This window comes from Nipponia nippon, unplaced genomic scaffold (assembly GCF_047370975.1).
Source record: "Nipponia nippon isolate SJK-2023a ecotype South Korea unplaced genomic scaffold, ASM4737097v1 scaffold_6, whole genome shotgun sequence".
Taxonomy (NCBI): Eukaryota; Metazoa; Chordata; class Aves; order Pelecaniformes; family Threskiornithidae; genus Nipponia; species Nipponia nippon.
In genome coordinates this window covers 9,437,787-9,463,520 of record NW_028262380.1, presented here as the reverse complement: position 1 = coordinate 9,463,520, position 25,734 = coordinate 9,437,787, and the positions used below count along the sequence as shown (strand labels likewise).

Below are 25,734 nucleotides of genomic sequence, written 5' to 3'. Positions count from 1 at the left end.
TGCGGCAGCCTCCGGGGGGGCGAGGGGCGGGCGGGGGCGGCGGGGGAACCCGCGGCCCCTCGGCGAGGGCCAGGTAGCGGAGGGGGGAGGGAGGGAAGGAGAGAGGGGGGAGCGAACAAAAAAACCCTCCTCCGGGTAAGAGGGAAAGGGGAGCTGCGGGCTGCCCGGGCAGGGGCGGGAGATGGAGACGGCGGGGCGCCGGCGGTAAGTTTGAGGGGAGCGGAGCCCCGGCGGAGGGGGAGTCCCCGGGGGAAGGGCCGGAGCGGGGGGGGGGAGGGGGGGGAGCGGATGCCCCGCGACGGGACCCCCGGCCCCCACGCCGCCTCCACTGCGCTTTGCCGGGCAGGGCCCGCGGTCCCAGCCCGGGAGGGGGCTCCCGGTGACGGCGGCGGGGCCGGGCGGCAGCATCCCAGCGGGCGAGGGAGCCTCACCGCCGCTCCCGCCTCCCGCCCGGGGCCTGCGGGAACGTGCCCCGGGTGCCTCCTCCCTTCCCCGGGGAGGCGGGGGGGGGGGGGGGGGGAGAAGAGCCAGCCGCGCTCCCGGCCTACTGACCTGTGCCCTAGCGCATCCTTCTCCCCCAAGAGCCGGGCGGAGGCGGCGGCGGCGGCGGTAGCTCGGTGCCGGGCAGCGGCGGGAGCTGAGGCGAGACGGCAACAGCAGCGGCGGCAACGGCGGCGGCTCCGGCGATCCTGCGCGGCGGCCCCGCCCCCTCCTCCGGCCAGAACCAGCGCGAAAAATCCGGGCCGCTGATTGGTCGCCGCCGCTGCGCTGCCCCTGGAGCGGCTGTTTCAAATCCCCCCGCACGGAGCCGCCCGCACGCGCGGCCCAGCGGCCCGGCGGCGGCCGGGAGCAGCGCCAGCCGCGGCGCCCGCCGACGGCGGGAGCGGGGCCGCCAGCGCCGCCCGCCCCGGGCCCCGAGGGCCGCCCGCCCTGACAGGGCCGCCGCCGCCGGCGGGGAGGAAGAGGAGGGCGGGCCGGGTGCCAGGGGAGGGAAGGCCACGGGGCGAGGTGGGGCCGAAGGCGGGAGCTGTGTGGGGCCCGGCCCGCTCAGGGGGGGCCTGGCTCGCCGCGGCGGCGTCCCCAGGTGGGCGAGAGCGCGTCGAGGGCCCGCTGGCCCCGCAGAGGTCGGTGGAAACCCCCTTTTTAAATTTTTTTTTAATTATTATTGTTATTATTTATCTCCCGCTGTGGCACAGGGCCGCTCGCCACGGGCCGCGCTGCCTGGCGAGCGTGCCCTCCTCACCCGCCGGCCTCGGCGGCCCTACACGTGTGCGCTCTGAAAATCCTGATTTAAGCCAAATGTTTTGACTTTCCGTACAACTGCACACAATTTTGAGGCTGTCGGATCGTTGTAAGAAACCAAGTGCGCCTGGCTGTGAATTACCCAGGCCGTCTCTTCTGGAAGTATGGCCTGGTTTATTTTTTTTTTATATAAAGCTTGCATCAAAATAAGTACATGTGCTTGCAATTTGCCCGTTGAAAGCACAGCTATTTTTTTTTTTTTTTTAGGCCAAATCGTTAAATATCTGTCATGTTACAACAGGAACAAATAGTCTCATGAGCTGTCGCACCAGATAACGTAAAGCAGGTAATGGCCAACTTTTTCAAGCTTTCGATGGTTTGATAAAGGGTTTGCGGAGCACTGAGAACCTGCGTGTTCTGCACCAGGCCGACAATACAGCCCCTCGGTGCTATGGTTACTGTAGTAACCTGGTAGCTAAGGGCCTAATGCAACTCCTGTGAAAGGTAAACACCATAATGGAGGAGGGGAACACACCAGCATCATACTTTCTGGATAATGATGTCATTATGCCATCTGCTACAGAAAGGCTCAGATTTTTTTTTTTTTACATAATCCTTAATTTACTTTTATATGTTAAAGTTTGTCGATGTTTTTACGTGTGTGTGTTTAATGGTGGGTGCACCTTTCTTAGCATGGCAGTTAATAGTTGAACAGTGCAAACTTAGTGTTAATTACTTAGTAATGAACAACTTAATCATCGGCTGATTAAAACTCTAATCTCAAGGTGGCTGAAGGAAATCTGTCTGTAGTGATAAACGTACCTTAACTTGTTATACAGCCTTTCTGTAAAAAAAAATACATTATCTTTAAGGTGTTAGACAAGCATGATTCAGCTTCCAAATGTCAGTATTTACAGCATTAAAGAGAAAGATAAATTGCCATCACATTTTAAAATAGCGAATTTGAATTAAGAGTCACGACAAGTTTTATCTTCCAGCTTCCTTTCTAAAGTTCAGTTATATGCATTTACAGAAAAAAAAAAAAGTTTTCTAATTAAAAATAGAGGCATCATTGTCAATACAAATAAATACAAGTACAAACGTGAATCCTGTTGTTTTGCTACATAAGGGCATATACAGGTGTGCTTTTCTTCCATAGTTGAACAATAATGCTAACCTATTAAAAGTACAAAGCATGACATGCTTGCAGGGGTACTTGATGTCTGTCCTGTTCCCCCCTGCCGCCCCCCCCCCCCCCCCCCCCCCCCCAAAAAAAAACCCAACCCACCTTGCATAAGAAACCAGGTTAGTTATCAATAACTGGCATGCTACAAATGCATTATCTGCCTTCTCTTGGGAATAAATTCTATGTTCAGGCTCAGTGATATAAATCCATCTCTATGTATGACTTATAGAAGAGAAACAGACTTTTGTTCCGTACTTATTACTAATGCATAAGATCCTCCAGATCATGCAGTTCTCGTGTTTGCCTTCTGTGTCAGTTGTTTAAGTGGAAGGATTTTGCTATCATGGTCAAGGTGACAACAAATCTTCCTTAGTCCTTTCAACTCCTATAGATCACTGGCCTTGTCTATGCTACTAAGATTTGCAACCATGTAATTACCTCCTGATAGAGCCACCATGCAAATTTCCAGGAAAGCTTATGCTGGGAGTTAACACCTTTAACTGGTATAGCACCAGTTTATACTGTACATGGACACTGGTGCAAACTTCTCCAATGTCATGACCCTTTTAAACAGAAACTGCACGTGCAGTTTTTTTCATTTCAAAAACAATTGTCTGTTTTCCTGAGCTCATATCGTGATAGTAAGAAATCTCTCAATTTTTTCCACTGCAGTACACAAAGAGGCCGATTCTTTGAAAGTGGATATAGTTATATTACCCTTCCGAAAACTGAGTTCAAAAAAGTTTTAACTTCCAACAGTGTAAGAGCACATGCAGTGCAGAATGAGCTTGTGCTGACAAATAACAGGCACGCTGCATTACACTTGAGTGATGGCTTTGAAAGAGTTGAAGTAAGTGTCCTCTAATCTGTTTCCAGTAGTTGCGAATTTCCAGACTGAACCTCTTGGAGGTTTTATTCTCTTTCATTACATTTGCTTGTGAATTTGAATTAGCCAATATTTTTTAACAGTTTGATGTTTCTTGGATAGCTTAACAGGTCATTGAAACCAAAAGATGTACAACTAGAGCAGATAATAGTATTCATTTATTAATGACTCCTGTTTCATTTGGTACCTAAAATTTTATTGCTCCTTACTTTCAACTTTTATGGATATACTGTGTTAAGAAATAGTATCAAGATCAATACCCCTCTGTTCCACTGAATAAAGGAATTTAAATAAATGTAGCGGTTGCATATTGTTCTAGAAATATTTGCATATTTTAGAGATTATCAGTTAGTTACTAGGCCAAAAGATAATTTACAATTTAAACACTTTTTCAAGATCATTTATTCAGCAGTGATGGTAGTCGGTGCCCCTGACCTTAGGCGTATGTTAGGATATGCTGAAATTCTGAAGCTGATGGAAGATTTTTGTGTTGCCAGCACAGGGACGGACAGCGCCAGAAAAGCTAAGGCCCACGTTGCAGTTGGTGTAGTTTCACTGCGCTAGGCAGAGGTCAGAAACAAATTCTACGTGTGTGGCACTACTCCATGCAACAGTGCAGAACTCTCTCCCCTGAGAGTTTGGTCAGCCCTGTTAACAAGGGGATGGGGCACATTTTGGGGTACTTCTTGCTATTAGAAATAATGGAGATTAGCAGTCCCTGTGCTAAAGCTTTGCCTTTCTCCTGGCAAAGGCCACTCGTACTGATGGTGCAGTTAGCAAGCACGTTTAATCTCATTGTAGATCTTTGTGGCAGGAGCTTCGTGTTTACATTTCTCTCCTGTAGGGATCCTAAAGATTGATTGCTTTCTGAATTCTGTTCTTGTATCCCTTTTTATTTCTGTTTCAGGATTTTATATAATCATCTGTTTAGTAAATATTCTTCTGAATGCAGGTCATCTTGGTGGCAATGTAAACATAACTACAAATAGAGTTAAACTGAAGTTATGTGTGAGTGCAGTCGATGAGTTAATCAGATATTCCCAGGTTAGTTAGCACAGCAGCACAGCATGTCCACAGTGTTTATTGTACTACAGGTGTTTAATGAGATAAAGACTGTACTGGGCCATATAGAATCTACAAATGTAGGTTTTTCTTTTTTCACAGACTTTTCCACCTATTAGGGCTAAACACTGAAGACATTGTAGTTCTCCTTCAAAACATGAATACAATGGAAAAGTTAATGCCACCCATTGTCCTGTTTTGTTGTAGCACTGATGCAGAGAGATCTTCCAGCGTTGTCCCTGGTATCACCATTACTCTGTCTTTCATGCTGTCAGTGGGCAACCCATCACCTGAGTGCTGACTTTGGCCAGCAGTCCATGTTTTTCCTTCAAATTATCAGTGAGTAATCGTTGTTTCCAACCTTCCTCAACCCTGTCTGACCCTGTCTTTAGCTATGTTACGTATAGCTAGACAAAGCCGCTGATCCTTCAGCATGTCAGCCCGTGCATCATCACAACTGTTAAGAAAAATCTTTATCGGCACGTATGCATTTATGTCTTTGGCCATGAAACATATTGCATGCCGTTTAATATGGAGACAGCAAGGTGCTGAGGTAGAATTAAGGAAGAATGAAATATAAAACTTAAATCAGCATTTCAAAATATTTTATATTAGATGTAGCATAGTCATCCTAAAATTATAGTACTAAATGTGTTCTGAGAACCTACACGTAAATTTGCTAATTCATTTGAATGAAAGTTCATTAAAAGTGGTTATTTAAAGAATTCAGCATTGTGTATTAGAATTGTTTTTACTTTTAAATTAACTTGAAAATGAGAAGGTACAGGCTTTTCAGACTTTTTGTATGTTTTGTGAAATGCCATATAAAAATGGAGTAACAGTATTTTTTTAATTGAAAGTTGAATCTTTGGGAAAAAGAAAATAATCTGCTTAGAGAATTTCAAACAGAATTAGTCCTGTCCAAATGAGAGACATCTTAGGTGCAACTATAGCTTATAGCTTAAATACTGTTCAGAGTAAGAAATGGTAACCTTGGTGAAAATATACAGTTAAATGTGACTGTTACGAGTTATACATCAGTCTGTTTACCAGATACATTTTCAGTTAGGAAAAGAATGGAGTAAATGTCACTTTTCTCGCAAATACCTATTTCTATTTGCATCATTTGTGCTGAGCAGAAGGAAGGGACGTGTCATTGAGGGAGCAAAAGGAAGAGGGAAGTTGAAGACATGAGGGAGTGGGATACATCTTCAGGGGAAGGCAGAGGCCGGGAGAAAGGAAAACTGAGGAGCATGTCCCTGCTGTTTTCCAGTGTTGGGATGATAAAAAACAGCTGGATACCAGTTCTAAGCAGCTAACATGCTCCAGCCTGGTATAAGTAACTTCAGTGCGCTAATAAATTTATCTATAGAAGTTATATGTCTCTAATTATCTTCAACATCAGTATGACTTAATTTAAACATTGCTGACATTGAGAATAAAATAAATCTAATCTATGTAGAAACACACAGTTTGAGGATTCAAAACACATTAACTCTTCTATTTATTGATAGCATAGTATGTTACTGTGTTTATAGACATAAATTTAATCTCATTTAGAAGGATAAATACTGAAATACATTCGTAATCAGAATTAATGCTTAGCACCACAGAGCAAAACTACATTTTTTTTGCAATATGTTTGGTATGCCTTTCTAGATCTTAGCTTGTTAAGGCTACAGCTTAACTCTATAACTCCTAGCTTTTGAGGAGCCGTAATGTAGGTTTGAATGTTAATTCTACTGCATTTCAAAATACTGACGTATGCTTAATCTTCATGTAATTATTGTTCAGTGATAAACACAATGTGGGAAGTTATATAGCAATGGAAGTCTTGAAGGGTTGTTGTTTTTTGGGGGTTTTTTGTTTTTTTTTTTTTTTCATTTTGGCAAAGAAGTGACTATTGATATTTCCACTCTATGCCACTGCCAAGGAATAAAGTTTGTCAGGGGTTGAATAGGCCAGATAGATAATGCTAGTTCTGTTTTCAGCAGACGCTAATGCAGTGTTTTATTTTGCACATATATTAATCTTTGCTGCCTCAGTACAGAATGGTGGGGGTAACTATGTCGGTCCTAAAGGTTAATTTCATTCTTTTTTAAGGCATGCCATTATTCTGTTAATAGTAATTGCTCTTTTTTGAATGATTAATTTGATCATATGAACTGTTTCTAATTATGTTGGTGGCTGGCAATTTCCTGTACTGTGAAATTGTAGCTGTGATCATATCCCATTTACTCGGTATATATGCCTTGAGAAAAATGCTCATTGACAGACGTTTTCAGAAATATCCACTAATTTTGAGAACTGTTCGGAGACTTTATATAAGATGCCTAGCACTTGGTTTATATTGGTGTTGAGTACGTGCAAATATGTACTTGACAAATGAGGGCTGAAACAACTGGATTTGAGGCATGGCGTGAGCAGGTTTGCAGATGCAGGCCTAACTGCTAAATTATCACCTGTGCTGTTTTTGCTGTGAAAACTGAAAGGAGTAGGACGTGTTTTTTGCACATTTTACCATGTTCTTGCACTCTTCTTGAGCTTAATATGCTCGCTCCTCTAAGCTATATTTGTTCGCTTCAGTTATTGTTAATGAGCCAGAGCTTACATTTTGCAAATCAGTGCAGGCATTTTATGAGACTCTCTTGTTGGGTGAACAAGCCCTAGCAGGGAGGGAGAGGTGGCTGCTGAGCTGCCTGCAGGAGTTGTACTGCGGTTCACTGTCAGCGGCTCAACCCTATAGGCAAGAGTGATCCCACTGTGGCAGTTCTGGCTCCAGAGCCGAATCTGCATCCAGTTTGCGTACAGTAGAAAAACATGGGACTGTCTCAGCTGCACTTACAGCAGCTGAACTAAACTGTGGTTCAAACGAAGAATGCACTCAGCAGAAAAGAGGTGCTGAGCTTGGCCAGCGTGTGGGAGACAGCCTACATGAAGATTCACCCACTCTGCGTTGTCTCACACTGATGCTGGGCATGGTTGTAGTGCCATTGTGCTAATAATAACATCATAACCATGGACACAAGCCACCATGTGTTGGACGCTCCTCCTTCTGCAATTGCTACAGCAACTGGGCATGCAGTATTTGCTGAAGGGCTGAGGGTGCGTGCATCTTCTGGGTTTGAGCTGGTTCTTCAAGGCAGGAATAAACTGTTTGCACTGGTCCAAAGGAGGAAATGGGCACTTAAATGGCACTCAGAATTCAGGAGTCTAACCTGTGCTTCAAAGCCCCCAGCTTCTGTCTCACCCCAGAAGCCCGTTATAGGGGCTGGAACAGGTACTTTTGCATCTGACTAAAAGTACACCACTCCCAGCAGGCAGCTCACCTAAAATACCAGACTCCCGAAACCCAGCATTCCCTCCAGTGAGCTGACATTGAGGCTTTCAAAGTGTGACTAAATGCTTCGCCACAGCATACCATCTTAAATGCACATTCTACATGTGTTCCTGATTTCATGTGCACTTGTAAAACTGTTACATTTGACTTACATTTGAAGTTGCTCTGGCAAATATATGTACTTAGCATTATGTACGTGAGCTGTCTCTTTGCAGCCCCAACCCTATATGTTTTAATACAGCTGTAATCCCCAGTGCCTGTGGGGAGCCTGGTCTAGCCCACTCTAGACCTGCAGGAAGGAATAGCTGCGTACCTTTTTAAGTGTTCCCTGATTTGCCTGTAACCTGTCCCCAAGGATTTTTACAGGCAGGCAGCCCACAGCCTGTAGGCCTGCTATGGACACGTCCCTCACGACACATTAAAGAACTTCATCAGACTTTTTGCTGGTTAGTTAAAATTGGACCCGTGATCCCTGCCCTCCATACACGCACACTGCCTCTCCAGCCATATATCGCCCTCCCTGATTGCTGTTGCCACCTCTGAGGCTGGGACATAGGATCTGTTTGTGAAGCAGCTCGGGCACTGCTGCAGTTCTTGGCCCGGCATGCAAAGGTAAACTAAGTCCCTTCGTGAATGGATCACAAGTCCCTGCTTCAGAGCCTTGGGCTAGGGCGCTTCTGCTGCCCGGCTACAACCACTGCTGCGTGGCTGCCTGCCTTCATCTGCCTGATGCCACCCTAAGTACAATAAATTAGGAGGCGTGCTCTCAGAATTCACCAGTTTGCTGACTATACAAATAGCAAATAGAAATCTGAAGGACGCTTTGGAGATGCTTTTTACAATACAATATAAACATAGTGACTAGGCCTCTTGAAAGGTCTATGGGTATGCCCGCACCGGGACAGTTGCTGGGCCTAGCTGATTCAGGAGAGAACATAAAGAAGTCATTGATTCAGTGGGAAACATTTACCCAAGAGTTGTGTTTGAACAGCTCAGGTCTCGGAACAGAATTCCACTTTGATAGCGGTCAATATTCATTTAAAAATGTACTGTGGCTTGTGAGAATTAATTTCTAGGTCAGCTTAAATAATCAGTTATCCTATTCTTCCATTTCTCGTTCATGGTATTGTAGGCAAATTAATTGTATGTTAAGTCTTAAATAATTTTAAAGATTTGATTTATGACCCAACTATACTTGCCTTTTAAAAACTCTCAAGGGCAGAGACTTGTAAGTCTTACATGTTTGTATGGCACCAGTACAGGAGCCCTGGGCACGTAGGTGTCCTGTAAGCAATGTGGAAATATAAACGTCAAATAATGGTGTCTTCTGAAGGTAAGAACCATGTCTTTTGCAAGCTTTTGGTGCACTCATGAGTATGTGCCAGGTAGACAAGCACTCTGGAATTTGAAAGATGAATACCTTTTGAACTATAAGCATCCCGTCTCAGTATGATTCCTAGGGAGAAAATCTTCTCTTGTCCAAGCTTTTCAGATTTATGTAGGCTCCGTGGAGTTCACTGGTGGGTTTATTTGGCAGGTGGGCCTTATTAACCTACCAGCAAGGGACTATTTGACCTGCTTAGGTTTGTACAGCTTGTAAATAAAGATTCTGTCAGGGAAGAGAGATTCTCTTGTGCTTCGGACTATTTGTATCTCTTCTAACTGTGGCTGTTAAAGGTTATAAAGAAACAGAAGGTCTGGGATGCGAGACAGAAAGCCCTGAGGGAGTCTTACGTGTTGTATTTGGATTGCTGTGGTAATATCCTAAAATAAACACAGCATGCCAGAAAGTGGGGAATACTTTTATTGTAATTATTATTAACTCAAAGACCTAAATTGTTGGTTATTGAAGGGAGTATGGCTGAGCTTGGCTGTAGAGGACAATAAAATAACCTCTTAATTTAACACTAGCAGCTATTGGCAATCAATGGGAGCCAGACATTTAATCAGCTTCATTTCCCTCTTTTTTTCTTTTTTTTTTTTTTCATTGTTCTCAAGTTTAATAATTACTAGTATTAATATTTTTACAGCTCAGGTTAATAATGAATACAATAAGTTTACAATAAATTGTAATCATAATCAAACTATGACTGGTGTATCTGAATCAGTGAGAAGACTTTATATTATTTTATTTATATTACTTATAATGTAAGAAAATGTTTTTCTGTTATTCAGAAGCCACCAGTTTGGACTAGTTGAACAAGAGCAATAATTTTTTGAGAAAGGTTTCCTTCTGTTTCAGCTGACCTACTCAGACACCTAAGTGCTGCTGAAGATCAAATGAGACTGGGTTCAGCATCTGCCAGAGTTGAGATTTTGAGTCTGTATTCCTTGTTCGTTCATTTGAAAGTCAATTTTGCAATATTTCTGCTTTCTGTCCTGAAAGTGCTCCATAAATGTTCTTTGACCTTAGTCAGGTTAGAGTGATCTGCTACTTACACATTCTGGTGATATTTTTAAATATTAACAGTCACCAGTTTACAGAGAATCTGTTGAATTTACAATTACAAACATACTGGCTGCAAAAGTACTTCATCCAAGAGTTGCTGCGGTGGCCCAGGAGAACTTGATATGGGGAGGGATGGGTAGGGTATTACCACTGACGTGCACTGGAGGGGAGAAAGGCTTCCAAATTGTGCTAGGCACCAAAACTTTACCGGTGGAAGCCACTCAGGAGAGATGCCAAGACAGGCACTGCCCTTTTTTGTTTTGTTCCACCTCTTTTCCAAATGGGCATCTCTTTTATGAGCTGGATGCCCTGGCTCCCAGCCCAGCTGCGATGTGGGACTGGCAAACTGCTGTGCACCTGCTCCACAGGGATTAGCCACCGGTGACAGCCCATACCCAGAATTTCCTCCACAGATGCTAGCACCCTTCAACAAGTGAGTCAGAACCATTTGACTTAGAGCTTTTTATAGTTGTTGTTGAGGGTAATGATAATCATCCTAATAAAGTCTACTCCTTAATCTCTCATACTTAATGGCTTGCTATTGGTCGAAGAAGAAGATACCATGCTCTTCACTCCCATCCCTATCTGCTTTACCAGCATAGCAAAACACCGTTAAGCTTTTATGATCATCTGTCATTACGTTGGAAAGCGAGTGTTGTCTGGTGGATAAGATGCCAGGCTGAGTCCAGAATTGACTCCGCTAATGAATTCACCATTGGGAAATCTAAGATTATATTACTTCCTCTGCTGTTTTGATTTTCCTACCGATAAATACATTCATTTGAGAATTCAATAAACAGCTCATGCTGAAAATCAAGCATGCCAGGATCGGTTTGCAGAACTGGGCTTTACATTAATTTTTCTAGTCCAAAGAGTCAAATATTGTATGTATTGTATTCATATATGTTGATATGCACCATATATGATTATGGTGCTAATTGATTATAAAAATAATATGCAGTGTTTTTTTCTTTTGTCCACTGCTTACAGGCCTTTATGTCATTCTAGCAGAAAACAGTTTTTGATATAATGTATTTTATTAATCTTGAAAACTGTGTCCATACAGCTGAGGGACTAAATGTCCTAAATGTGATTCCACCCAAGTTCGTTCTTTTTTTCTTTTTTTTTTTTTCCTTTTCTGTTTCCTTTCTACAAACACATAAAAAGAATCAGGCACTTCCTGCTGTCCCTAAGCACAAATGTAGTTCCTGGTATATCCACTCTAACATATTCAGGAAGGAAGGAATAATCTCTCTGAGCTGTAGTGCTTTTACAGTAGCTGCAGCTCAGACTGTCCGTAAGTGAAAAATCCTGGAGGAATTGTGTAATGTTTGATCTTTGGGAGTGATAAGGAACAGGCCCATTCATAGGTGAGAATAATATGCTTGGACTAGCATTGTGCAATAGAGTGAAGCAGACAAATGTTCCTGCATAGAGGAGACTACCATCTGCTAGAATTAAACAAAGTATTGATACGAGCCACAAAATGCACTGAATAAAAAGATTTTTTTTTCTAAAATAAAACCTGCTGTTTTCCAGCTAGGATAAAGTAAGATTGATTAGGTACCACTTGTAAAAGGTGGATTTTGTGAAGGAGGAGGATGTTAAGTGCTCTAGAGAAGAAGGATTTGCAAGAGAAGGGTGATAAGATAAAGGTTTGTCCAAAACAGGGCTGGGAAGTGGCTAAGTGGGAGCTGTGAGCTGAGCGTGTGGGCGGGAAGGAGGCAAGCATTCATTTCACCCAACACTAAGAACAGAAAAAAGGTGTGGGTTGGGGCCAGATTTCTGTTTCTTAGTCCGCTTAAAATTACGTGACCTGTTGATTTCAATTCTGGAAGGTATTAAAACCGTGTTCATTGGGCTTTTAATATACATTTGTCCACCAGTTTGTTGTGAATAGTTTGTATCTGTCCTTTCTTCTCATTGCTCTTTACCTCACCAAAAAAATCCAAGCAGTAACGCAACCAACCTGATTCACCTTTCAATTGAATAAGCTTCTACTTGATTTAGACCCAGCTACTTTGCTTTAAAGATACCAGCTATTATTTTTAAGCAGCACGCTGTAGGGCTGCTCCAGCTTTCACCTGCAGTCAGAGGCAGGTCCAAGACACCCTCACACCGCAGACGAGCCTTCCCCAGTCCCCCGTGACACGCAGATGTCGGGACAGAATAGCACAGAATAGCTTACGCTGCTGGTGCGGGAGGAAAACAGAGCTGCCTGGTAAAGCAGCCTTTTGTGTAGTATATCGGGAATCAAGCTCTGGCCCTGTTTTGCCATAAATTAGCTGTTTTAATGAACATTTCCTGCAACTTCTAGTAAACAGATTGGTTCATGCTTTAACTTATTAGCATGCCTTATCTTTGCTATAAAAATGTGTATATAATCGAGAGAGATTTCTGAGTGACGGAGTGGATTTGTGAAAACATCCGCATAATGTTTTTCCACTTGCTTTCAGCCCTGTTCTTGGATTTGCTGGCTGAGGCGATGTTTGGAGTAAAGTCACGTGACCAATCTGCATTTTCTTGCAGTCTTCCTGAGCTGTTGCACCACTCTTTCTCATGCTAGGTATTCTGTTGATCTATAGATCTAAGCGCCTTCTTTTAAGGGTAATAAATCAAAATTATACAGTGTTTAGGATTTCAGTCAGGGAGATTATGTCAGAATTAGAACATTCCTGAGTGAAGGTCATATAAATCAATCCTTCAGTTATTCCATTTTCAGTTTCATTGTAATGAACAGTACCCTGCTTGCAGTGAGAAAGCTTATGGTGCTAGAATACTGATAAGATGATATTGCATTCAGAGTACATTTTCTGCTATTGGATGAAATCTGCAGTGCGATATATGACATATATGCAAGGGTCTGTGTTGAAAAGCCTTGAAATTGTCAAATTATAACATTCTAGGGATGAGGTCGGTTTGCAAAATCATTGAATAATCTTTATTGCAGCAAGAATTTTAATGAACAAAGTAATAACAAAGGTCTTGTAGTAGAAATGTAAAAGAAAAACATCACTCTTTCAAAGCTATCATATTTTCATACTTAAAATACTTGACAAGTGATGTTGCTCATAAAAACATAACGTAGCTAAGTAGCCATTTTAATTGCTTGTGAAATTGTAACACTGAAAAGAAAGGAACTTGGGACTGGGATCAGACTGATGGGATTTGGTGTATGCTGCTGCTTATTCAGGTTGTTGTCTAAATTCTTTGATCATTCACACATACAACCTATAAATACTTCCTAATGTATATATTGAACCCGTGCTTGCAGGACAGTATAAAGCAAATATTACTCTTTGAACACAAACACACACTCCTACTCACTTTACCCTGGGGAAATAGCTAAAGCACGTGTACCTGTATTTATTTATTTACTATAAACAGCCCTCCGTGCCATGCCAATATACCAGGTCCTGTATATTCCAGCCTGTTTGCTCGCTTACTTCCCTTTCACTGACGCTGCTCTTCCCACCGGCTTCCCCCTGGGTTAGACATATTTGGTTACCACTCAGCCCTGATTTGCATGTGGCTTACTCCTGTTTCTCTGCACCCCTGCCCTCATCAGAGGCGCAGCTGAAGGCCGCAGGGAGGAGGAGGAGGAGGAGCTCTCCAGGGTTCTGCTCAACCTGAGGTGCAAGGATTTGGGGAGAAATACCTCAAATCTGCCCTTCGATCCAACCAGCCTGAATCAGCTTGCAGAAATGAGGACATGCCCAATGGCTGTGAAGGGCAAGTAATGCATCAAACTGGTAAAGGCTCTCCATTGCAAGGTTAAATATGGAAACAAGAATTCTGGCAACTCCCCATCTACCTGCCTGCGGCGTGATATTCTGAGCAGTGCCCTGAGCGTGGAGCTTGCAGTCCTCCACGTCGTGTTTCTGGAAGGATAGTAGGCCAAGGGAGGTGGGAACAACAGTTGCACTGGAGGAGACAGTTGAGGAGGAGGTGGCAGAGTTTCAGGAGCAACGGTGAAGTTGCGAGCTCCCCAGAAGCGGGCCTGCAACTGATGGATTCATTTTCTGAGGGTCCATTCAAGTGTGATGTCATGGTGCTGGGAATTGCAGGATAGTCCTGAAGCAAGGTGGAACATAGTTTTTATACAAAATTTTTAACAGGAATTTTTAAGGAGGAGACTTAAACATTATCTTTCTGGTTGTACTGGAAATCTCACAGCATCACCTTTTTACCAGCAGCTTCAGCTGGGACATTTGACAGAGTCAGCCTCTCCGTGCTACCTGATGGATTGACCTTGACTCAGGCTACGCAGTCAGGGAAAACATTTGCAGAGTTTTCACACTGCACTGAGCCTACTGTTCTGGAGTGTAAGAACTGAGGGATGAGGAGCTTAAGACAAAGCACAAGGACCACAAAGATGGGTGATGATAACCATGTGAAAAACAGAGGAACCAGAAGGAATGGGGGAGAGATAAAGGGGCACAATAAGAAGTGCACCGGGATATTCTGCAGCTCTTCAGGAAACAATCACAGATGTTAAGTAGCTCATTAGGGAGGAACAAATCTCTCCAAACCATAATACCAGACCTGGCCAACTACAGTGTGAATGCAAGCATGGGTACATCAGCGTGGGTTGTGTGTGCCTCTGCAGTGCGGAGGCTTGAAGGCAGGTTTGCCACAAGCACACACGCACGTGAGCTGGGTCACAGCAATATACAAGTAACCTTGGTGACAGAGGCAAGACTGAAACACACAGATTCATAGCTCCCAGCTCTGTGCTCAGACCACGAGACTACCTTCTGTGTTTCTTTATCAGCACGAAATACAACAGTCGCTGCTGCAGGCAGAGTAGGCTAATGGCAGCAACCCTCTGTGCTTGCCCTGTTTCTCATACTCTTTCCCTAAGCACTCATTTCTGACCATGACCAGAGATTGGATAAAGGGACTCACAGGCCTTTCGTTTAGCCCAGTGCAGTTGTTCTAGTTTCTGTAATGCCAAATGAAGCCCTCATCCAACCTAAATAAAGAACAGGATGTGGCACTGTAAGTTTCTTTGTTTACAGCGTCTTAATAAATTCTAGAACAAATGTACTCAATTTGGAAGCAAAAGAACATTTTCTTACTGTCAGCTCTACAAGCTGCTCTTGAACGCTGACAGTCACTGGGTTCTTTTTTTCCTGTACATCAATGCAAGTAAAGCTCTGGAGACAAAATCCGTAAATTTCTTCTGCGGTGCCTTTTCCCTGCCTTCACATCCTGTCTCAGCGCCGTCCGCAATTCTTACCTTCAGCAGGTTTATGAAGTGTCTCAGCTGAATAAAAATACGTTGTTACTGACATAGGAGAAGGATTGGAGTTCATTTCATCGTTATTACAGTGAAATGAAATTACTTATGTTGACATCTCAGTTATACAGGGAGCAACAGCTACAATATTTTTTTACCCATGTAAGGAAAATGGCTCTGTTGATAATCCTGATATGGTATATAGCAAAATTAGTTTTGTGTGATGCTTTTTCACAAAATAATGTAAGTATATGGATTGCATAGGTGTTTGTAGGAGCACAATTTGCTTAGAACAAATAATCCGTGATCTTACTTTGTTTCAGTTAAATTCCAGTTTATCTTCATTTCATTCATTCTCCTTGTGGTACTTAGGTTTGCCATAGTAAAGGCTGTGTTGGGATTCTAATTAGTGACTTTTGAGGAACACTGTTATACCACCGTGAACTGAGAAAGAGATCAGTGCCTCAAGGAATCTAGAAAATACTTGGACTGGAGCAAAATGTCTTTCCTGTTGGTCTATTTAAGTAACTCAAAGTTTTAAACAGAAAGATAACAGATAATGATTAATATGAAGCGTACTATCACTCGAGAAATGTATTATTATCAAAGCCTGACCTAAGAATTTCTTTCAACCAGATCTGTCATTTTTCATTTGGACAATATTGGCTTATTCATCTTGTTTTTTTGAAATGTGCTTAACCAGACAAAAAAATCAGAGTAGTCGGAGAAAGGAAACACCTTTGAGATTCATCCCTAATACATTTCCATTAATCTCAATGGAGTAACAGCAATAGTATCTAGTCTATATGCTCTACAAAGGAGAGAAATGCAGTTCCATAGACAAAAGGCATGGTCTGGTTAAATCAATTCCTATAGCATCTTGTCTCGACATATTTGAGAGCACTATCTTTCTCAATTAATGTCAGCTCTGCTCTGGGAATACTCTTTGGTAGTTAACTGTTGCTGTTAGAGAGCTAACGTTAGATATAACACAGCTGGCTTATGTATTTTGCTGTTAATATTTTTGGTAATGGAACAACAAATGCAAAGCGAACAAACTACTAAGCAGAATGCAGAAGATTTTCCACCCAAATAAATCAATTTTAAGGATAAGAAAACCCAACTGCAAATTTCTTTTGACTGACTCCAGATAGAAAAAATCAATTACAAACCTCAGGAACCCATTTAAGGTAGATCTTAGGGGTTTATTTTTCTCAGACTTCTAAGTCTCCAGCGTACTGGCGGTTGCACACATGCCTCTGTGCAAACACCACCAATCTCCAGAATATTTCATTGTGAAGTCATTCTTGGGCAGTTTCTCTACTTTCATTTCCACTTACATCAAAGTCAAATAGAAAACCCTCAAAGAGCCCAACTCCTCGCCTAGCACAAGAATGGAGGAAGAGCAGTCATGATGTTTAGAGGGTATCAAGAAAACACTGAATGTATTTGTGAGAAAGATCACAGAGGAAAGAAGAAGAAAGCAAACTGAAGAAAGAAGATAGTGGAAAGTAAGTGCAAGGCAAATTTTTGACACACGTCTCCTCGTGCCTTTCATGGGTTATTACCCACTAGAGGGAGATAGACTGTAACTTGTTGCCAGGTGGATTATGGCAGAAGTTGGACTTTGTAAAGTCCAAAGAGGAAAATTGTGGTAAGAAAGCCAAAGAAGATGCAAGTTCCCTACCCTGGTAGAGTTCTGTGCTGCAAAGTTCTGTGTAAATTACCGACTGGACTGAAATCCTTTCCCTTTCTGACCTGGCTTTCATTACCCTTTTCTTCAAAAACATCCCCAACTCTATTAATATGTTTCTTCTTTTCTTGGTGACAGCAACACCTGGAGTTGTAAGGATGGCAGAAACAGTGTTGTGCTTGTCTAGGAGTAACTGAACTGCCATAGCCCCCCCAGCACGGGGCGAGCCATCCATGCCTCGAGTCAAGTGGCTTGAGACCCACCAACAGTGACCCTTCAGTCCACCTCAGACACCTCCTTGGTTCCAATTTAGGACTCGCATCCTACGGTTTTCATTAGCTGCTCATGGGTAATCATTTATGATCTCTTATTCTCACCTCTATTTGCAGAATGCAGAAGGCTCTTAAAATTCAAAGCAGGCTCAGGTCTGTCCTTTCCTCAAGGGAAACCAAGAAGGGAAGTAGTAAAGGATGCTTAGAATTGGAAACAGGGCATAGGAAAAGGAGCTCTTACCCATTCGTGTCATTCCCGCTTCTGAAAATCAGTAGTTTAGGGACTTCCTCAGTGCCAAACCAGACATTGCATCTGCATGAGCGTGTGTCAGAGATTTCGTTAAGCCTAGCTCCCTTGAATTTGTCTATTTTCTTTTTGAACCTATTTATTTATATTTTGGGGTTTTAGAACATCCCATGGCAACGAGTTCATATGAAAATGTATTTCCTTCTGTTCTTTTTTAAACCCTGCTCCCTGATAAACTGATTGCATTAATATGGTATTGTGAGCATTGATAATAACCATTTTCTATTCATTTTCCTCCCACCTTCATTATTTTCCAGACCTCTGTATTCCCTTCCTGTTGCAGTACAGAATGCAAGCCCCAGCCTGGCTCCTGTTTATACTAGGATTTTTGAATGATACGAGGGCTTTCCAGAGTCAAGCTATTAGCAGTGACAACAGCCTCCTCTTAACTCTAACCTTGCCTCTCTGCATAAGAACTGTTGGATAAACAAGAACATAATGCAAACTCGGAAAAGATGCATAATTATTTCCACACAGGAAGTCTGCAGTTGATAGGTCGGTGTCACAGATAGAAATGACTTGTCTAACGTGCTGTGAACTAAGTCAGAGCCAAAGCAATTATCTAATGCCTGTGAACCCTCAGGGTCAACTATACTCTCTGCTACCATGCTTAATGCCAGAAAAGTGCGCTAACAAACAGCAGCCATCAAAACCACTTCTTCCTCCCAAACTCCGTGTGACTAGTTTCCAACGTGGCCTGCGGTTATATCCTGCTCACCTTCAAATTCCCTCAAAAATAGTACAGGCGTTCTGGGCACTACTGGTTCAACAGCCCTGGTTTAAGGATTACTGAAAGCATGGCACGGCTCTGTTTGTCAGTACCCTGGTATGATCCTTAACGCAAACCAGGTTAAGGTAAATGTAAAATAGTGTATTTGCAAAAATCCAAATATAAGCAACACATTTGCATTGCTTATCCAAAGCAATACATAGAAATGAAAAGAAATAGGGTATACAGGACATTTGCGGACCTGGAAGAGCAGCTGGCCACGCTCTGTAAGAAAACTAGGCACAGGTGCTGGGATTGAGCCCAGGGCCCTGATTCCCAGCTGGCATGCTGAAAGAGGCTTCCCGCTCAGGGAGAGTTAGATGTCTGTTCCTTGGAGGAGAGGCCTCGGAAAGGGGAGGAGGTTGCTCCCTTGGCACGACAGGAAAGCACTGCTGGCTGAGCCAACGGGGAATGGAGTCCTTTTGTTGATATCTGTTGGGTGGATTTCCTCTTTCAGCTGTTGGATTAGTTCGAGTAAAAATGTTCGATATATGTCGTATTGGAATGAGCGTGGGGCTTGTCCCCCTGACTGATGAGCAGTCCGGATGGCTTACTTTGACCTGTAGCTCAGATTAGTCCCAATCGTTCTATCCAGCTGATGAACTGCTAGATATTTGCAACCCCCAGCTAAGGCTTCAGTTCGTACACAAAGTTCCCTCCTGAAGTTGGTTTCAGAGGAGAGCGCCTTGTTTGGGGGACTTTACTTCCCCTGGATACTGATCAAATCCAACAGTAAAGCTCTTTTATGTCAACTTTGTATTTTCTTATATACGTATATAACGTGGTAGCCACACTTTATACAATCACATAACCAGGATTAAAGCATGTAATGTGTTACTGAGAAAATAATTAATCGCTTTAAGGTAACAGGACGTTTGGGGGTGAATGCCTCCCAAGTCTGTCTCTAGGGGATACTATAATAGTAATAAAGTGAATAGAGGCCTAAGACAGGCAGGAGAGAGGTTGCTGATTACATGGGAAAGCCCAGACAAAGCGTCTTCTGTTTCTGATGCCTGAAATTCAGCTGCATAAGAGAAAGGGAGGATACTGGCAAAGCACCACTGGGATGTACTTGTGCTGATGGCTCTTTGTTATTTTTCTATAGCTTCACATCACATTTTACCAGGTATTTCCCCTCAAGATTCTCATATACCTACAAATCAGTCCAAACCAAGTGTTCTCAACAGAGCTGCCGCTTCACTTGCCTTGGAGGTTGCCGTTCTTTCTCTGTCACAAGAATGAAGATAAAAATGTTAATTTTTAGCCCTTTCCAGCACTTTTATGATATTATCTGGCAAACACCAGGATTTGATTTTACAAATACATAACTGCGCTTGTTCCTTTACCACTCTGTGCCTGCGAACGTTACTGATAGCAAAGGGACATGGCATGCATATGCATGTGTAGGATTGGGGCCCAACAGCTTAGGTCCTGCTGAGGTCAAGGCACAGACATCCAGACAAACACTGATTTAGAAAATTTACAGTATAGAGGACGGTTGTAGAAAGGGAAAGCGCACTGACCATTCCAAAGGAACCAACTCCTTTTTTAAATCTCTTAATCTGCTTTTCATTATCTCTGTGGGGTGGCCTCTTGAGAAAAGCAGCTCTTTGACTTGAATAAAGGAGGGGCTGTGGGCTTGCATGCTGGAATGGGGAGGTCATTGTACGGCAGCAGGGAAGATGGGAGCGTTAGTCAGGTCAAGGAGAACAGGATAAAAAAGTGTGAGATCTGTGTTACGGGCTTGGTCTGGATTATGTAAGGTAGAAAGCTTAAATCTGAAAGGTAAACAAGAGAGAGCAATTCAAAGGTTGGAAAGACATATTCTGGTAGGGTCATTCAGGCTGATTGTTAGGGAGAAATATGGGGAGGACTGATAAGGTCATCGGCAAAACCAGCAAGAAAGAGGTAACAACAGCTGAGGCCCAAGAGGGCTAAATTCTGCACAGGAATTTTAAGCATCAGGCTTCAGCAAATCAACCTATCCATCTTCAATATCTTTCCCATTTGTTCTTTTAACAGAAATGCTTAGTTCTGCTTCCCTCCTTAGAGGCAGACAAAGCCCGTATATGCCTGGGGGACAACAGGACTATGTAGCGTTTTGCCTGCTACCAAGTCATACAGCTGTGTGCATGTGCTGGCTGTAATCCTCTCTCCTCTAAACCAGCGCTTATCACGAGCAGCCTCAGCCTTGCCAAATTGCTACAGAAAGTTACGTTATTGCCGCTAAAATGGTGCTTGCAAGTCGCCCATTTTTCTCCTTTTTAGAATACAGACGTAAAAATTCTCCTAAAATCGTGTGCTGACCTTCTGCTGTTTCTTTAATGGACACAAACTGAAAGGTATCTCTGGTTTGCTGGGACCTCCTGTTTTTCCAGCACTCCTATAATACTGGCTGACTTCACCAGGGATTTGGAGATATATACGGAGTGCGGGATCAGGTCTACAAAATGTGGGATGGGGTGGGGGGAGGGCTTCCCTGGTCGCATGCGCTCCTTGTCTTGCTTTCTGGATGGGTTTATAAAAGCAGAGGTAGCAGATTTAGGGCTTTTATTGACAGTAACACAACATTTGGTGTTTTCTTAAAGACCTAACTCCGAGAGGCTGAGGATGGTATAAGATTGTTGGCTTTCTGCATTTCTAATTGTGGACAGGAACTCGCAAACCTTACAGACTTGAAAAAACCTGGAGGCAAAGAATAACTCTAAATACATATTTTTAAAGCCTGTCATTCATAAAATCAAATTGACGCATTTGGAGGCATAACAGGTTATCTTAAATACGGGATTGGTAATTTTGCAGCAAAATCTCAGACCTCCTCATACCAGCCGGAACTAACAGGTGCATTTTTAACACTAGAGACTCCTTTTGTCCTTTTTTCCCCCTCCGTATTTCTCAAGGTCCAAATCCATTTACTCATTATAGCTACGTTTTTCCCTTTTTGCAATGCATATAGCCTGAACTCTGCCTGCCCCCCTCCTCTGCTTGACCCTGCCTTGGCCAGAACCTTCTAGCTTTTTCCCCATGTCCTCCTCCAGTCCTGTAGACAGCGGCGCCCCAAAACACTGCTTTGTGCGATGATTATGCATCTTTTCCACTTGTTTGTTTCACTTAAGCTCCATCTGCTGGTTAAAACTAGAATCTGTGTGACTTTCACGATGAACTGCAAATGCTACTTTTTCCTCAGTTTGAAAAGCTTTTCAAAATTATCTGTTTCTACTCTCCCAGCTGTGTTCTCCTCATCCACCTGCATGTCAAATTTAATTAATGACAACCTAATACATTATTTTGTATTGCTAATTTGGGTCAAACCTATGCAATCTTTTAAAATACCACTTTTTGACTAGAATTTGAGCAGGTAATTATCCTTGGATCTGGAATGAGTGTTTACAGCACGTTATTACTGTCACGGCAATCTCTGAGTAGCTGCTCCCTGCATTGTTTGAAAAGGCACCCGCGGCAGATTGTTCCCGTGTTGTTGGCAGTGTGTAGCCACCGCCGCTTGGTTTTGGCACGTTACAGACAGGAGTGAACTTGTGACCTGGACATACATAGAGAGCAAGTCTGTAATCCAGCGACCACTTGAACTTTTACCTTTGGGCTCTAACATTTACAGAGCAACAGGCTCCAGTATCCCGGGAGCCTCTCCTAAAAATCTGTGATGATGAATGGGAGTATTTTTTAAAGAACTACTAATGATCTGTTGGTTTTCTCTCTCCAGTGGAAACTTAATGCAACTTGCTACATAGTAATGTCTTTTTTTTTTTTTCCTCTTCAGATTTACACTGAACAGCAGTGAATAAAGATGAGGTTAATCCCGTATTGTTAAATCTATTCAAGGAGACAACCTGGGGATTGCCATGGAAACAGATTCTACAGACTAAAAGCGTAATCCTACTTTGAAATACTGTATACGGACCTGTACCACTACATCGCTTACAGAACCACACTGCATACACAAACATGATGCTGCAGCAGAGAAATGGCAAACCTGTCTCCCATCTCATCGAACGCTAATTATGCTCCCACCTCCTCCCACTTACAGCCCCCGAGCATCAAGCATCGCACCTCCTTCCCCTCCACCCACTGAATCTTCTCTGCCCAGTCCCTTGCTGCCTCTGCTGCCAGCTTGGCTTGTCATCTGGCTGTAACGAGGAACCCAGGCCGTGCCCGTGTAGTGAACGTGGTGGTTCTGGCAGGAGCCTCAGAGATTTGGCATTGCTACACAGCCACTTTCACGAGCTATGGGGCAGCTGACCGTGCGTCTGAAGTTGGGAGTGGGGGTCCCGTCATCCATCCTCCAAAAAAATCCAAGAGGATCTAGGAAGTGCTTCCTGGGACATGTCCTCAGGGAAGGGGTGACAACCGTGATGAGCATGGAGGGGTGCCCCCCCCCCCAGCTGTGCAGCCATTTTTGGCAGGCCACAAAGGAATCCTGTTCCCCATGTGCATCTGCCCGCTGCCCACCAGAGCTCGTTAGCTGGTAAAGAGGGAAGGAGTGCGGGACAAGAGCAGATGAGAATTTCATGTTCCTACTTACTACGGGAAATCTGTTGTGCTGTGAGTAGAGATTTTCTGAAAGAGAATATTGCACATAGAGCTATTACCTTACAGTTTTGCTCCCTGTTCATATTGACATTTGCCCCCCAATTTCTAGACAGATCTCTCAGCTTCCTCAGCGAGAATTATAGGTTCATCTGCTCCTTTTTCATGTCCATGCAAGTAATGCACAGATATAGGCATATCCTGTGCTTTTATAGGTCTTATGCAGATGCCTCTTTTAGACAAGTAAAACATTCTTGCTTCCTTTCATATCACTGGGGTGTGCTCATATATCAGTAAACCACGTTTCGATATTCCCGCAGCCTATAACAGGCATCACAATTTCCTGTTATTTGGAGTTTGTTTTGTAATTGTTTAGACAACTCTCACCTTGCTTTTGCTTCTATTTAACATTCAGGGGAAAAACAATTTGATGTTTAATACTAAGTAATAATCGTAACTGTGCTTAAATATTACATTTATTTTAATCATTCTCAGATCCTTATTACATCCCTCTAAAAAGAAGGGTTTGTATTTCTTTCTTTTAGCCTCTCACCTTATTCCTGCTTGAAAACACGTTTTTCAACAAGATGGCTGACAACTTTTCCAAACGACATGGTTGCTTTAAGAACCAGGTCTAAAATGGCTGTAGCAGCTTAAGTTTTTTAAAAATAAAACCCTAGTAACTACGTGTATCGTGTTTTATTCTGGGGATGAGTGTTTTCTTTGTGAACTCATAGGCTGTTGGTCTGGATGGAGTGAAAGATGGTTTTCTTTAAAACAAAACCTGACTTGCGTGGAAGGCCCACGTATCACCTACAGTCACTAGGCCTTTTCATGTGGGAGCAATTTGTACAACGACTTGAAAATTATTAATACTTCGTCTTTTCTTAAGCGTTATTTCACAATGCTTGGTAAATGCACAAAATCAGTTAGTATTTTGAAACCGTATCCGTTTAGGAAATTTTCACAGAGTGTATTATCATTCCTTTTCATATACGGTAGAAAACCATGTAACTTCCAGGTACAAACAAATCTGGAACAAAGGACTGTATAAAAACATAACGGATTCAGCTCTGAAAAGGCTCATGCATCTACATTGTCTGCCACCCTGAATACTAATGAATTTAATGAAACTATTGAAAGACTGGTTACTTGTCTGCATAAACGTATTGAGACCTCTGTAATCATGTTTGCTGTCTGAAATCTCTTGTCAATAGTTTAATGACTTCAGAGCATATTATTCTTCTTGTATAGGCTTCATATAATGTTTCTACATAATTAAGCAGCTTTGTTAGAGGAACTGCCATTAGTTGCCCCATTTCATTTGGTTTTGTTATCAGCCAACCAGAAAGAAAAAAGAATAACAAGAGAAGGCTACAAACCCAGTCTAGTGAGAGAAATGTGTAGATTGGGAAGATTTTTTGTTGTTGTTGTTGTTGTTTGGATTTTTTTTTTTTTAAGATTGGCATCTTAACAAAAAGCACTATTGTTAAGTTGCACGTTTTAAATAATTTTAACCATTTAAATACACTACATATTACATACTCGTAAAGCAAACACAGCTGCATAAAAATCTTGCAATGCATTTGGGAGCCTAACATTTTAAAAGTAGCTCTAATAATAAGTACATAAATAAAAATACCAATTAATTCTTTAATAATCACTAAATTTAAACATTAGTGTTTCTGTACCCAACACAGTCAAAAGATGTGAGAAAAGGGTGCCTTGATTTTTTTTCAAGATTCCATCAATTGAATATTCCATCTTCACATATTCTTTTGAATTAAAAATATAAATAGCATACATTTAATCTAGATTTTTCATAGTTAGGAGCAACCTTGAGGATTTTCATTAAATACATAAAAGAACTTTAAAATATTACTAATTCATTTCCTGCATTTGCCAAGTCTCAGGCATGAAAGGATGACTGCAGCCACATTTGCTTTTTCCTGCTATGAGATGCTGTTTCAGTCATGTTTTGGGTCAAACCCAAAGCTTCTGCTACCCTTTACATATAAAGTTAAATAGCACCTATTTTCTTTGGGGCTTAGGTGGATGTATAGGTGAACAAACGCCTGGCATTATAAATAACCTGTGAAATATAGGAGGTATGAAACCACGGTGTCCTTGTCACTTTGGAGCCCTGTCCTTGAGGCAGCCATCTTGTTGGCAGGGGGGTGTCAGCCATCTTGTTGAAAAACAGCTCCAGCAGCTTTTCCCCCGTTTTTTAGAGGAAGGCGGGCATTAACACCCAAACCTCATATACATAGTTTTTAAAATTTCACTGTTCTCAGATGGAATTATAATTTCTGCAGTTCAATTCTGGTTCTTCCCTGCATCTGTCTATACGCTTAAAACCTAAGCAAAATTAATGGTACTGTTTAATACTGTATTAACCAAGTACTGAAATATTTGATAAAAGATCCTAACGCTGGTCAGGAGTAGACTGATATTTGAAGAATAATGTGCTACCTGTAACCAAACTATTAACCAGCACTAGCAAAGCACATCTGTCGATTGACTAATTTATGTACTATTTTATATCAAAAATATCTTAGCTCCACAAGAAAGGTATTTTTTCTGTCACATCCTGAGATCCACAAGCAATACATGTGCATGCAGTGAAGGAACTGCTGCAAAGCAGTACCTAACACCAGCACAAACGCCAGTTTTTGGCCCAAAACACGAGGGAACGTCGTTGCACGCACACTCTGGGTGTTGGCGTACTGTACTTAGGGCTA

At 42.6% G+C, this 25,734-nt stretch overlaps 1 protein-coding gene and 1 long non-coding RNA gene across 9 annotated transcripts in view; one reads left to right on the top strand and one right to left on the bottom strand.

The window, feature by feature from the left end:
• Window positions 1–25,734, bottom strand: part of NSD2 (nuclear receptor binding SET domain protein 2) — a 103,946-nt gene that overhangs the window by 77,649 nt on the left and 563 nt on the right. For 4 of the 7 annotated variants that reach the window (XM_087737882.1, XM_087737887.1, XM_087737888.1 and 1 more), the window contains exon 1: window positions 553–692. The exons of 2 other annotated variants lie outside the window; for them this stretch is intronic. The gene's annotated coding sequence lies outside the window, so the exon portion shown is untranslated. Of the gene's footprint in view, window positions 1–552; window positions 693–25,734 lie in introns of those variants that run through there. One more of the 7 variants, XM_087737884.1, reaches the window with a different exon arrangement.
• On the top strand, window positions 144–23,260 carry LOC148051347 (uncharacterized). 2 transcript variants are annotated; one of them, XR_015700090.1, is made up of 4 exons: window positions 144–204; window positions 1,510–1,588; window positions 4,584–4,715; window positions 22,227–23,260. It is a non-coding gene; the product is annotated as an uncharacterized LOC148051347 (long non-coding RNA). The 2 variants fall into 2 exon arrangements; XR_015700091.1 differs by lacking the exon at window positions 144–204 and adding an exon at window positions 1,021–1,124.